The 12,027-nt window shown below is 29.7% G+C and overlaps 2 protein-coding genes and 1 long non-coding RNA gene across 14 annotated transcripts in view; 2 read left to right on the top strand and 1 right to left on the bottom strand.

Annotated features, from left to right (window-relative positions):
* Positions 1 to 9,042, bottom strand: part of trbl (tribbles pseudokinase 2) — a 50,691-nt gene extending 41,649 nt beyond the window's left edge. The window contains exon 1 of one of the 2 annotated variants that reach the window (XM_031986218.2): positions 8,888 to 9,042. The gene's annotated coding sequence lies outside the window, so the exon portion shown is untranslated. Of the gene's footprint in view, positions 1 to 8,883 lie in introns of both variants that reach the window. The other variant, XM_031986219.2, reaches the window with a different exon arrangement.
* Positions 1 to 12,027, top strand: part of LOC116431165 (putative RNA methyltransferase CG11342) — a 77,234-nt gene that overhangs the window by 7,402 nt on the left and 57,805 nt on the right. For 2 of the 11 annotated variants that reach the window (XM_031986238.2, XM_031986234.2), the window contains exon 2: positions 4,505 to 4,623. The exons of the other annotated variants lie outside the window; for them this stretch is intronic. The gene's annotated coding sequence lies outside the window, so the exon portion shown is untranslated. The remainder of the gene's footprint in view (positions 1 to 4,504; positions 4,624 to 12,027) is intronic. 11 annotated transcript variants of the gene reach the window in all.
* On the top strand, positions 4,590 to 8,893 carry LOC143174237 (uncharacterized). The gene is made up of 3 exons (XR_012998033.1): positions 4,590 to 4,712; positions 4,923 to 5,016; positions 8,229 to 8,893. It is a non-coding gene; the product is annotated as an uncharacterized LOC143174237 (long non-coding RNA).

The raw sequence follows: 12,027 nt of genomic DNA, 5'->3' as shown, positions 1-12,027 counted from the left end.
TAATTTTTTAAGTACTGTATATTTTTTATGCATCAATTGATGCAGCCTTGCTCCCCCAATAATAAGTATTAACTCAAGCATGTCGAAAAATTAATAGTTCAGGAGATACTTCAGTTTGATTATGCACAAGGGACAACTGCTACTTTCTTATTGATGACAACTCCTTTTACGTATATCGTTTATATTTGTAATTAAAATATTATAATATAATAATGGTCCGTTTGAATTGAAATTTCATCTTAAATGAAAAGTGTTCAACGTACTCAGAAGTGCCCATAGTTTAACACGTTCACGCCGGCATGTATCACCGGCGCGCCGGTACATAGCTAATTTATAACATTAGAAGAAATCAAAGTTAATATGTAAAGTATTTATCAAATTATTTATTAACATTTATCCACAATTAGCAACTAAAGTCAGAAAACTAGATACGTAACAAAAGAATCCACTTCATTATTTTTCTTGTCAACGTATGATTAAACAAATAGAAACATGTCCCGGTGTGAATGTGTTAACCCATTTACATCATAAGGAAATATGAAAAAGAAGGTCCTTATCAGCAATTTTAAAAAAATTTTATTCAAGTAGAGAATTACAATAAATAAGAAGAGCTACTACTAATCAGAATTACTACTTTTAGTTTCGGTAACATCCTCTATTTTTATTTTCTAGCTATCGGAAAATATAACATCATACTCAATTTTTTTGTGATAATGACCAGGAAAATTGAGCGTATGTATACGAATGATGTGAATGGGTTAATAATCACCCCTTTTTATAATGGTCAGTGATCAATGCTCGCCTAGCCAGGTTTTTTGACTGACAAGCGAAACAGGTCTTAGTGAAATCCGGGTACGGAGACAAAGATTATTGAATTGTCGAGATAGACACAAGGTCACCGGTCGGTTTGATAATGCCACGGTAGATGGATGCGCGCGAGAAAAACATTTGGACGAGTGTACGTGACACTCGTCATGCTACTACAAATTTCCTGACCGGCTGTTACCTTTGGATCTTTACAGGCTCGTTAACGCGTTGACTGCCACGAAAATTCTAAGGGATTTGTACAGTTGGGAGTTGACTTGATGTTTAGCGGAACTGTACAGGGGCAAGAGGTGTCTTCCTAGTTTACAGTTTTATAGTTTTCATCGGATTACGTGTAACCGTATTGACAAATACTAAACGAGCGATTGAAGATGTCAGGAATTATAAAATAAAACCAACAGAAAATTAAGTGAGAAAAAGGAAAACTGATCAATCACCGAATTCCTCAGTCTAGCCATTAAATGATCTCTTAGCAGTATAGAATTACTTAGTCTTTTAAAGCAAAGACAAATGATATTAGAAACAATTGTTTTGGTATTGAAGTTTTATGTTACTTTATTGTATAGTTATTTACGTTACTAAATATTTTAATTCGACAGAAAATTAGATGAGAAAAATGAAAACTGATCAATCAATCAAATTCCTCAGCCGAACCATTAAGCGGTTCCCCAACAATATAGGTAGTATTGCTTATTTTTTCATAGCAAAGATAAAGGATATTAGAAACAGTTATTATAGATTTGGTGTTACAGTGTCTACATTACATTATTGTCTAGTTACTTATGTTATCAATATCTTCATTCAATATCAATTTCTCGTTATAATAACTTTCGACTAGTTTGAAAGCTCTGGTCATCAATGACCACCGTGGCAGTCAACGTGTTAGCGCGTACTTACTCACGGGCCAACAAGAGATTCGCCGCGTGTCGTGATTACCCTGGAATTACTCATCGGCGAGTGTACATTGCTGACACGCTGAACCAAAGACAATAGATCACGGTGACGGGAATATCAACGACATTCGCGCGCCATGATTCGAACGAAAATGCCGAGATATCCGTCTACCTTGCGTAAGAACCAGGAATTTTCAAATAATTTCCGGTTTCTTGAATCGTGACGATGCGTCCCTGGAATTATGATTATCTAGTGGATGTCCTGAGCGTTTTCAAGATATTTTTACTATAAATCGTTATGTGGTTACTGTATGCTAATGGAAATTCGTGTATACTTTAACTAAGGTAAATATACCGATAACTATTCAGCTAAGGCCATTAGGACAACATATTTATATTATAAATATAAATATACATTACATTATACTATTATAAATATAAATATACAATGTAAATATGAATATTTATAAAAATATTCTATATTAAATATTAAGTATTTATATGTATATAACCTTAATTGCCCAGTTATTGCTATATTTATTTCAAGTAGTTTATAGAATTCAGAATTTGAAAATAATTATATTGTATACTAAGAAATTAAGAAAATGTCTTTTATCTTAATTAATAGCTTGTACTTTATTATGTTTTGTATTTATATATATGTTAAAAGTGTAGGATTATTAAAGAAAGGAAAGAAGTAGAAGAGTGAAAGGGTTGTTTAAAATATAAAAATATTTTAAATTTATGCTTGGGTACACTTTTTAAGTTTTCCAAAATGTCTTTAATTAAGCCAAACTGGTTGCATTCTCATGATGCAACGGATTTCCAATGTATTTCGAAAAATTATCACTAACGAATTAATTTATGATTAATGCAAATAAGTAATAATTGAATGACTGGTTCTAAGTAAATGTAGAAAACTCCGTATTCTTAATAACTGAATGAAACTCTTTCAAGTATTTATCAACGACATCTAACGGAAAAATTCTGGTCTAGTTATGTCATGTTTTCATTAGCAATTGTAAATAGTTTACGAAATGTTTATCAGTTTTTCTTTCATTGCGTGCAATCGTGGAATCATTCACTGTATTAAATATTGAAAACTGTAACATGTTGAATGCTGCGACCATCATCAACGACCTACTTATGTTGTTTCTTATAAATACTTTGTAAAAGCGTACTCGCTAAGGTAAGAAGTTAAACAAATTTTACAAAAGAAGAAATTGGGAGTATTGTTCGTGAACTTTCTAGACAGGTAATCTTTAGACGAGTAAGGGTGAACACACTGAACATTCTTGGTATAATGAAACTTCAAATGTATCTCTGGTAACTAGTTTAACACTTTTACGTAAGTTTCTGATATTGAATTTAGGTAACATCATTTTTATACAGATATAAATATTAATTTGTTTGGTGTTGTATCGAACACGCGGTATTTTGTTGGATCTATGAGATGTAAGAATGTTAAGAAAGCAATTGCTACTCAGAAATTTGACTTTCCAATTTCTATATTATTAAGAAAATTGTTTCGATTTTATGGAATTTTGATAAGTATTGATTCAGTAGTTAAGGTTCAGTGTTTTGAATATTTATTTGAATGTTATTAGGATTTCTGTTTTTAAAGAATGTTGAACTCTTATATTTCTTTTCCAAACTGTACATTGACACCAGCAGTTTTGCGATACGAAGGAGATTTATACTTTTGATGGAGATGATAATGCATTTACGTCAATCGCGGATATGAGCCATTCACTGGCTGAAGAAATTAATACCACTTTCTGAATTTTTTAAATTTTAAGTGCCGATGTAAGTACTTGATTGATGTTTAACTTTCTAAATTCAAAATCAATTTTTTTAATAATAATGTTTACGCCGAATAAATTACAAATGTAGAAACGTGATAACAAGAACATAATACGAAGTAAGGAATACGAATAAATTATGGCAAACTTCTTACTTTAAGTCATGCCGTTATCTATACTATGGCAATTCAAACTCATGATGTGTATATTTATAAAATATAATTTAATTTTACTACAAATACGTAATTCAGTTCCACCAATACTAAAAATAGATTTGCCAGTTCTTGTTTTGTGGAGTTAAATAGAGTTTAAGTAATTTTCCTATCTACACTAATTTCTATTTAAATCCATGCACATAAATCTATTTTTTAATTTTAAAATTCTTTCAACGTATTTAAAATTCTCAGTTTTAAAAACTAAGAATAAGTATCAAACACCTTTATACATACTTGGCTAATATTTCGGTCGATTCAATTCAAAGGCACCGATATTTATGAGAAACTATATACATCATTTTATTATAATTTCGTACCAAAAATTGATGAAATAAAAATGATTTGGAATCCTTGTTCTACATCAAATATCTATTTAAAGATAGAAAATCCTTTAACTATCTACGCGTATTTCTAAAATAACTATTATACAAATAAATTCAGATACTTGCTTCTTTAATAAGATCTCACAGTATCTTGACAATTAATTTATAAATTTTCAGTTAAAATTCGATCAACAAGTATATTTGTTGTAATTAATATAAATATAAAGTAATAACAAGCATTCGAATAATATCGCACAGTAACAACGTTAAATTTCTTGTACGAATGATTTTTCCTGTCTTTCTGAAGTCACAGCTTTGTTCTGTTTCAAAATTTGTCATTGTTCATGATTTCATACGAGTGGTGGGTGTTTAGCGGCAATCACGATTTCTCGAGTTTCTGCGAGTCCTTTTGTAATGCCTTGTATAAACACAGAGTCGGTCTGCAGGTTGGCGCGATGCAAGCTCACGAACATTCTCATGGCAAACGAACCGGACGTACGATTATGTTCACGGCCGAAACTATTTTTGCGGATGCCTCACGAGACGATCCGATGCGGAGGAAAAAGTAATGACGTGGGCGGTCGTCCACAAAAATTGTTTCTTCCGGTGACTTTAAGTGATCTTATTGCTTTCGAGGTGCTATTCGCAGTAAACGTATGTTGTAAGATATATTATTAATTGCTTGATAATGATTGCGCCATTCGTTCTTAGTTAATCGCGCGTTTAATTAATCGTTTCATTCGTTTTTAACGAACGTTAACAGTGAAACAGATATTCTTCTCTTTTTCTATTACGTGAATTTTATAAACTTCAAACTTTGGATGTTTCGCTAAAAGAGAGAATGTGACTTTTTTAACGCACTAGGATTACGGACGTTTATTATGCAGCTTGTTCCATTGTTCCTACATAGAAAGATTGATGTTCCTTCATTTGGATCTTGAAAATCGAAGATTGAAAGGTAAACAATTAAGATATATATTCGTGTAATTGCGTCAATTAAAATTGACTTTATCAGTTACTAAATAGTGTTTATAAAATTCAATGTTGTTTAATTTGATGCGTTTCTTGAATTATTTTTGTATAATATTTCAAAATATTTGAAAAGGAATTATCATTCAAATAGTATTTTGCGAGGTTAATTTAGTACGTGTGTAAAAAGTGAGGTGAATATAAATGAAGTAACTTAACCGGATGTATTTTGATAGTCTGACGCAAAACGGGAAGGGTATTGCTTCCTTCGTATCGCACGTTTACCACAAATTTTATGACGAAACTTTCTCACACATTATCACGTTTTAATCAACCAAAATAATAAGAAATGAAAAAGTAAACATAAAAGTGTATCTTCACGTATGTAAAAAAGTTAATACTTCAATTGTATTTATACCTATTTTTTCGCATTTAGGTATATTATATTTATTTACATTTTTAACATTTATATTTATGAAAAATTAATATGGTTATTTAAGGAAATTTAAGAAGGTATTAAATTATTATTAACGTTAAAAATAATTACTAATTAATGAAATTAGTGTACAGCATGAAAGAACTATGTTCATAAGTAATTAGAACGGTAATGAAGTCTGCGGTAAATTTTCAATTTTTTTATTGTATTTCGCATTTTATCGTAAATAATTACCAAGGGAAGTGTATAACCAGCACAAGCGTTACTTTTGTGGAACCTATTCCAAATTGTAGGTCCTGATGCGTATAAACAAAATATTAGTTGCTATTACTATATCTGTTTTATAAAAATGGGTAGATTCAATTTTTAAGGTATTCATTCAACTTATTTCTCATAAAAGGGTAATAATATTTTCAACTTTGCTAATAATCGAGTTGATTCACTTCCGAACTATTTGTCAGCTGATAATTTGTGTAATATTATCCATATTTAGTATCCATATTATGTAATATAAAATATCATTATCAAAATAAGTTTAAACCATGACAAAAAACAAACATAAGAAAACAATATATATCGTGTTAGTATATTCTGTGTCGTTTAAAAAAGTATGCAGTATGTTATTTTTAAAATAATTTTGATATGACGCATGATACAGAATTATTTCAGCTATTTTGAGAACAACAAAGAAGTGGAATGAAAGTCGAGTGAAATACATAAATTTCTGTTAATGTTTCTATTTTCATTCATGTGATAGTATTATACAATCGAAGTAATTAAATTCAGTAATATATGTATAACAGATATAAATTACTAAGATTGTATTTATGCACTATTGTAGTAGTGTATATTTGATTACTGTAGTAATTGCAAAACGACTTAACGTTGTGTGCGCTTCGTCATAGCATCACGAATTAATTCATGTATTGGGTGAATATATTACAACCTTGTTAATACCAGATTAGCATTCACACACGAGCAGTTGTTTTGAAAAGACGTCGTAGAGTTTGAGTATTACATATACTTATACGTGCTTTCAAGTTCTTACGGTCATACATATCAAAATTTCATCATTCGTTTAGGTTTCCAATATTATCAATTAATTCATATACTGCATACATAAACATTACGAAGTCCTTTTAGATAAATTTGACTTTTTTGTTCGAAACGTATTTGGTTGTTTCAAATATAAATTTTTATACTGTTTCTGATGATATATTTTGTGTTGATACAAAGACTTTGACGTTTCTTGTGCGTGATTAACAAAAAGACTTTTCTCTTCGAAGCAAATAATACCTGTTTTCAAACTATTGTAACGTATATAAAGGACACTTCTTTCTTCGTCTTTATTTTTTAGAAAAAAACCTCAAAACTTTGCATCAATCCAATAAAAAGTACATTGTTAGTACAAGTACGTTGTACATTGTGAAGATTTAGAAAACGAAAGAACTGCCGACAAAAAATTTTTTCGCGATAGCTCGAAATCATATTATGATAACTACAAGGATTGTTTATCTTGTTTCTGTTTTTATTCTAATAATGTCGAAGGTGAATGGCGAGTTCAATGCACCAAGTTCATGAATATTACGGGGCTACAGACGTTGATTTTATGCATTTAAATTAGACTTACGGACATTTACTATACAGTTTGTTTTATCGTCTTTAAAAAAATTGATATTCGTTCATTTAGATTTTAGAAGTTAGAAATTTAAAGGTAGACAATTATGCTACATATTTGCGTAACTTTATCAATCAAAATTGACCCAAACATTTACAAAATAATATTTGTAAAATTCGTTATGAGTCGACTTGACTCGTTCCATCAATCTAGTGTCAAATTAATTCAAAAGAGAAAAAATAAATGATTTTTAAATGCTTTTGATTCAAGGTGACAGCTTATCACATTAACGCGTTGAATGCCACAGCGGTCATCGATGACTGGAGCTTCGAAATTACAAGAAAATAATTATAACGTGTAAGATAACTGATGTCGAATAAAAATATTCAGTAATGTAAATAGTTAGATAATAGAATAACGAAACAACTATGATACCAAATAATTAATAATTCTTCCTTTTTACTTTTGCTAGGAAAATAATAAGTGATGCATAAAACGTTGTCGTTTTTCGTGGCAGTCAACGTGTTAAGAATCTCGATTCAAAATTATATTTTCTTAATAAATAAGGTTTCCTATTGTGTTAATAATACTTTATTCATTTACTTATAAATGTATTATTGGTGTTATAGTAAAATTATTTTTAGTTTTATTCAACTTCACAATAAAAAATAAAAAAGATAACAAAAATTTTATTTTGTTCAGTGGTTTCCAAATGGATTTTAATTTGGTACTGAATCGATTAATCAATATGCTTATTTAATGCATAGCCATTTGATAAATAAAGAATGTTTGTAAAGTTCTTTCTTTAATCTTATGTCATACTAGTAATAATATAAATAAGAAATTATCTTCCTTTTTAAGCTCATATAATAATATTAGATATATGAACTGTTAATAGATATCTACTTGTTATCATTACTAACACAATATAAACAAAGAACTTTCTTCCTATATTATTAATCTAGGATAACTCTAACCAGTATATCGGATTATTGTCAATTTCTGTCGGTCATAATTCATAAAAGAAGCAAACAAAGTTATCAGCATATGACACAAGAAATTGACAGAAGTATTGAATTCGCTTAGTAATCGAACATTGAATCACTGAATTATCTTGATATAACATTACATGCTTGGTACAATACAGGTACTTAGCAGCTCTGTTGCACATGCACTGCCCACAGATGATATCTTTTCGCGTCTCCACGAACTGAAGGGGCAAGTGCGGCGAGGGGACACAGAGCACAGTTTGACAAAATCGGCGAATGAGAATATGTAATAAGAAGCATCAACGATCGAGGCACGAGACTTCAAAGTGATTATGACTTGCAATGAACGAATAATATTATAATTAATGAATGTAATTAACAAAATTAAAGGTTCATTTCCTTAAAATCGATAAAAGTAGTCCGATTTACATCGTGTTTAGCCTTTTTTAATCTATAATACATATATTCTAATGAAAACCTAAGCTAAACGAAGAAGAATTACACATTTATCTGAAAAAAGAAACAATTGATCGTTGAAAAAGTTAGTAGCATTTTGCGTTTTAAAATAACGTGTATATTCATCGAACGTAGTTAACTGGTTAAAAGCATTAAATATTCGAAATAATCTTAAAAATAAGTAGTTTCACTTGAACTCTATAATGAATGTTTGAAAAAAACTAAAAATAATCTATTGTCACATTTTTTATGTAACGCTGGTCACGAATGTATTAAATTGTACGTTATAAGGAACAGTATCGATGGCAAATTCAAAATGCGGTTGAGAGCGAAATATTAGTGATGTGTATTAGTTACGTACCACGTTGTGTACGTGCGATTCAGCATGTCGGTAGTCTCCTTAATCTCTTAGGTCCCCTGATCCAGTAAAACTAACCACTGATACGCGCAGCCGCAAATCAAAGACGTCAAATTTTGGATGTACCCGTGACCACACTAAGTCGACCCGACGATTATGACTGTCCCTTTCTGAAAGCTATAGCTAATAGATATACTCACTAATACAAGAACACTGTGTATATGATTCTGTGTGCAATACGTATGTACACAGAATGTAATACTTGTAGACTGAATTACAGATTTAAATTCTTCGAACGAAGGAAACCACCAGGGACAAAAGAACTGACCTAATCATCTGTGATTGCAAAATATTACTTGAAATCTTGTAACAATAAAATAATTATTGAACACTTCTGGATCGCTTACGAAATATTCAGGATTTGTGTATACATACAAGGTTGCATATTAATTACATGTAATAATAACGTATTTATTAATATAAAAAAATACAATACTGTGTACATAAAGAATTAACGTGTCTGCGTTTTAAGGTGCTACATAATTGTAGTTTAAGCAATCATTTTTTGTAATAGGTTATAGTCTGTACCATATTTTATTATAATCTTTTATTTCAGTTTGACGAATCCAATATTCATTTATAGCTTTAAAATAAAATTTATAAATCAATCATATTATTAATTATAATAGTAGTACATAGTAATATACATGATAGTTATATATAATAATTATTATTATAAAATAAATAACCTGCTGCTTTTCTTAAAAATATGAATTAAAAAAGATTATTTAATTGAGGTCTATTAACAATAGTTAATGTGTCAATGTAATTTTGATTGAACACCACTTTGAATTTGCAAGAGATACTTATGTACTTATTTATGCGTGTAGGATGAATGTATAAGTTAACATTACGACACATGATACATGAAATTTTATCTAAATCATATCGTTCGATTTTACGAGCAATAAATAATATATATCGGTTTTTGTAAACACTGATTCTCGTCCATTACATCACGGTTGTGCATCGTTTCCACACAGTTGCAGAATTCTACTTTTCATAAGAGAACCGCCGTGGTGCAACAGTCTCGTTTAATCAAGTCGGATTGCACCCGATTACAAAAACTTGCTTTTAGATATCCGATCCCACTGAATCGTATAATTCACCAGTTTCGCAACACAACAAGCTATAAATTCCGTATGTAAAATGTTCGTCGGATGAATGTAAACAACTGTTTCCAGTTTTTCATATTGAATTTTGATAAAACAGAGTATGTTTCAAGGAACCTTTATTTAAATAATTCATTCTTATAACTGGATGATATTAATTCAATAAATTACGTTCGCAGAAGGAAATATTTTGAACAGAACAGACTTCGTTTTTAACCAGTTCTCAATGCTTTGAACTTTGGTGCATGTTTTGAATATTTTTTTGCAAAAGTTTTGCAAATTTTAATTACCAAAATAGTTAGGTTTACATGGTAGAATATTAGAAATTATTTGTTTCAGGTGAAGATAAAACGTTTATTTACGTTGATTTTATTTTAACAGAGAAGGGAAACTTTTATTGATAAATGAAGAAAAATGTTTTCATTATATTCATTAATGCGATATAGCTTTTTCATCAAAACTAAATTAAAAAATGATCTTTTATCAATCGGCAATAAAATAATATTTTACGAAATGTTACAAAGAACAACTTTTATAATTATATATAATATTTATACTAAGAATAAGGAACAATTAATATTTTTCGTTATGAATTATTCATTGCAAATTTAAATAAATTTAAAGAATGTATATTAGAATGACAAATTATTCGTAAAATAACTTTTAAATCATGAAGTGGAAAATATTGAAATATTCGAAAGGAAGGTATTTAAATATGTAATTATTTTTAATACTTAGTCAACTGAATGGAGAGATCTCTCACTTCTGCTTTAACAACGCATTGTCATCCATTTTGTTTATTGTTCCTTTTGGTTATTTAGTAAGCGTTAAACCGGAGATATTTGCAATTCATTAAATATCTTTCTGACTTTTATAAAACACAATTTTAAAACTCAAAATTATACTAATTCTTTCAACAACCAATTATTCAATGAATAGATTAAATGAGTTTAATTAACGATAATGAAAAAGGTTATAGTTACAGTCCTTCTTTCAGGCGGTTGTATAAATGTTAAAATTGTTTAATATAATAGAAAGAAATAATGGTGGATTTATTTGGATACAAAAATATTTAAACATGGAAGTGTTTCACACTTTTGACAATTATTGCTTCATTCCCGCATACGTTTCTTTACGAATACACGACCTTCTGTATAAACCACTCATTTTTGTGAGGGCGATAATACATGTCGCAACTGCACGTTTAGTCACGTCAGATTGCACCCGATTGCGGTCCTCAGTTTTATCAACGAGAACGTCGCACGTCGACCGTATTATCGTCTCTTTCTTGTAAACGCGAGGGAACACAAGCGTAGAATGGCTTTATGAATTGATTAAAAATGGAATTCACATAAAGGACAAGTGACATCACTTTCTGCTGAGGATTGCGAGCTCAGATGACATCAATTGTTACACCGCGATGCGTTTTCAACTTGCCCATAGTGGACACGCATTTTGCAATAAGCGTACAATCGCAATAAATAATATGACGTAATAATAATGAGAGTATTGTAACTAAATCGATTATTACCCTTTTTCGATTAACATTTTATTCTCTTTTCTTAAGATATTATTATTTATGCTTCCTTTATTGTCGTGTGTTGCATGTTGTGAATTTTAATATTATGGAGATTGTTACATTAACAAAGAACAACTTTCAAGTACATGTTCCTCATTCTTATTATATAATTGTCTGTTTTATTTATCTGTAACCCTTTGCCTTATGACAACGTGTAAATTTGTGGCGCAAATTTGAAAGAGAATTTCACTAGGATGAATATTACTCAACACTTTTGAATTTAAATTATACAATTATGGTTCTGCTATAAATAATTAAATTAAATACATTAAAACAAACATTGACGTATAATGTGCTTAACATTTTTTTTATTTTTTAAAAGAGTTGGTAACGGAAAAGTAGTTGTATCGATCATAGATAATAACGTACGTAAAATAAATGTACCCACACTT

The sequence above is a fragment of the Nomia melanderi genome, chromosome 2 (assembly GCF_051020985.1).
Source record: "Nomia melanderi isolate GNS246 chromosome 2, iyNomMela1, whole genome shotgun sequence".
NCBI lineage: Eukaryota > Metazoa > Arthropoda > Insecta > Hymenoptera > Halictidae > Nomia > Nomia melanderi.
The sequence above is the reverse complement of the archived record's forward strand: the minus strand, read 5'-3'. Positions and strand labels throughout refer to the sequence as shown.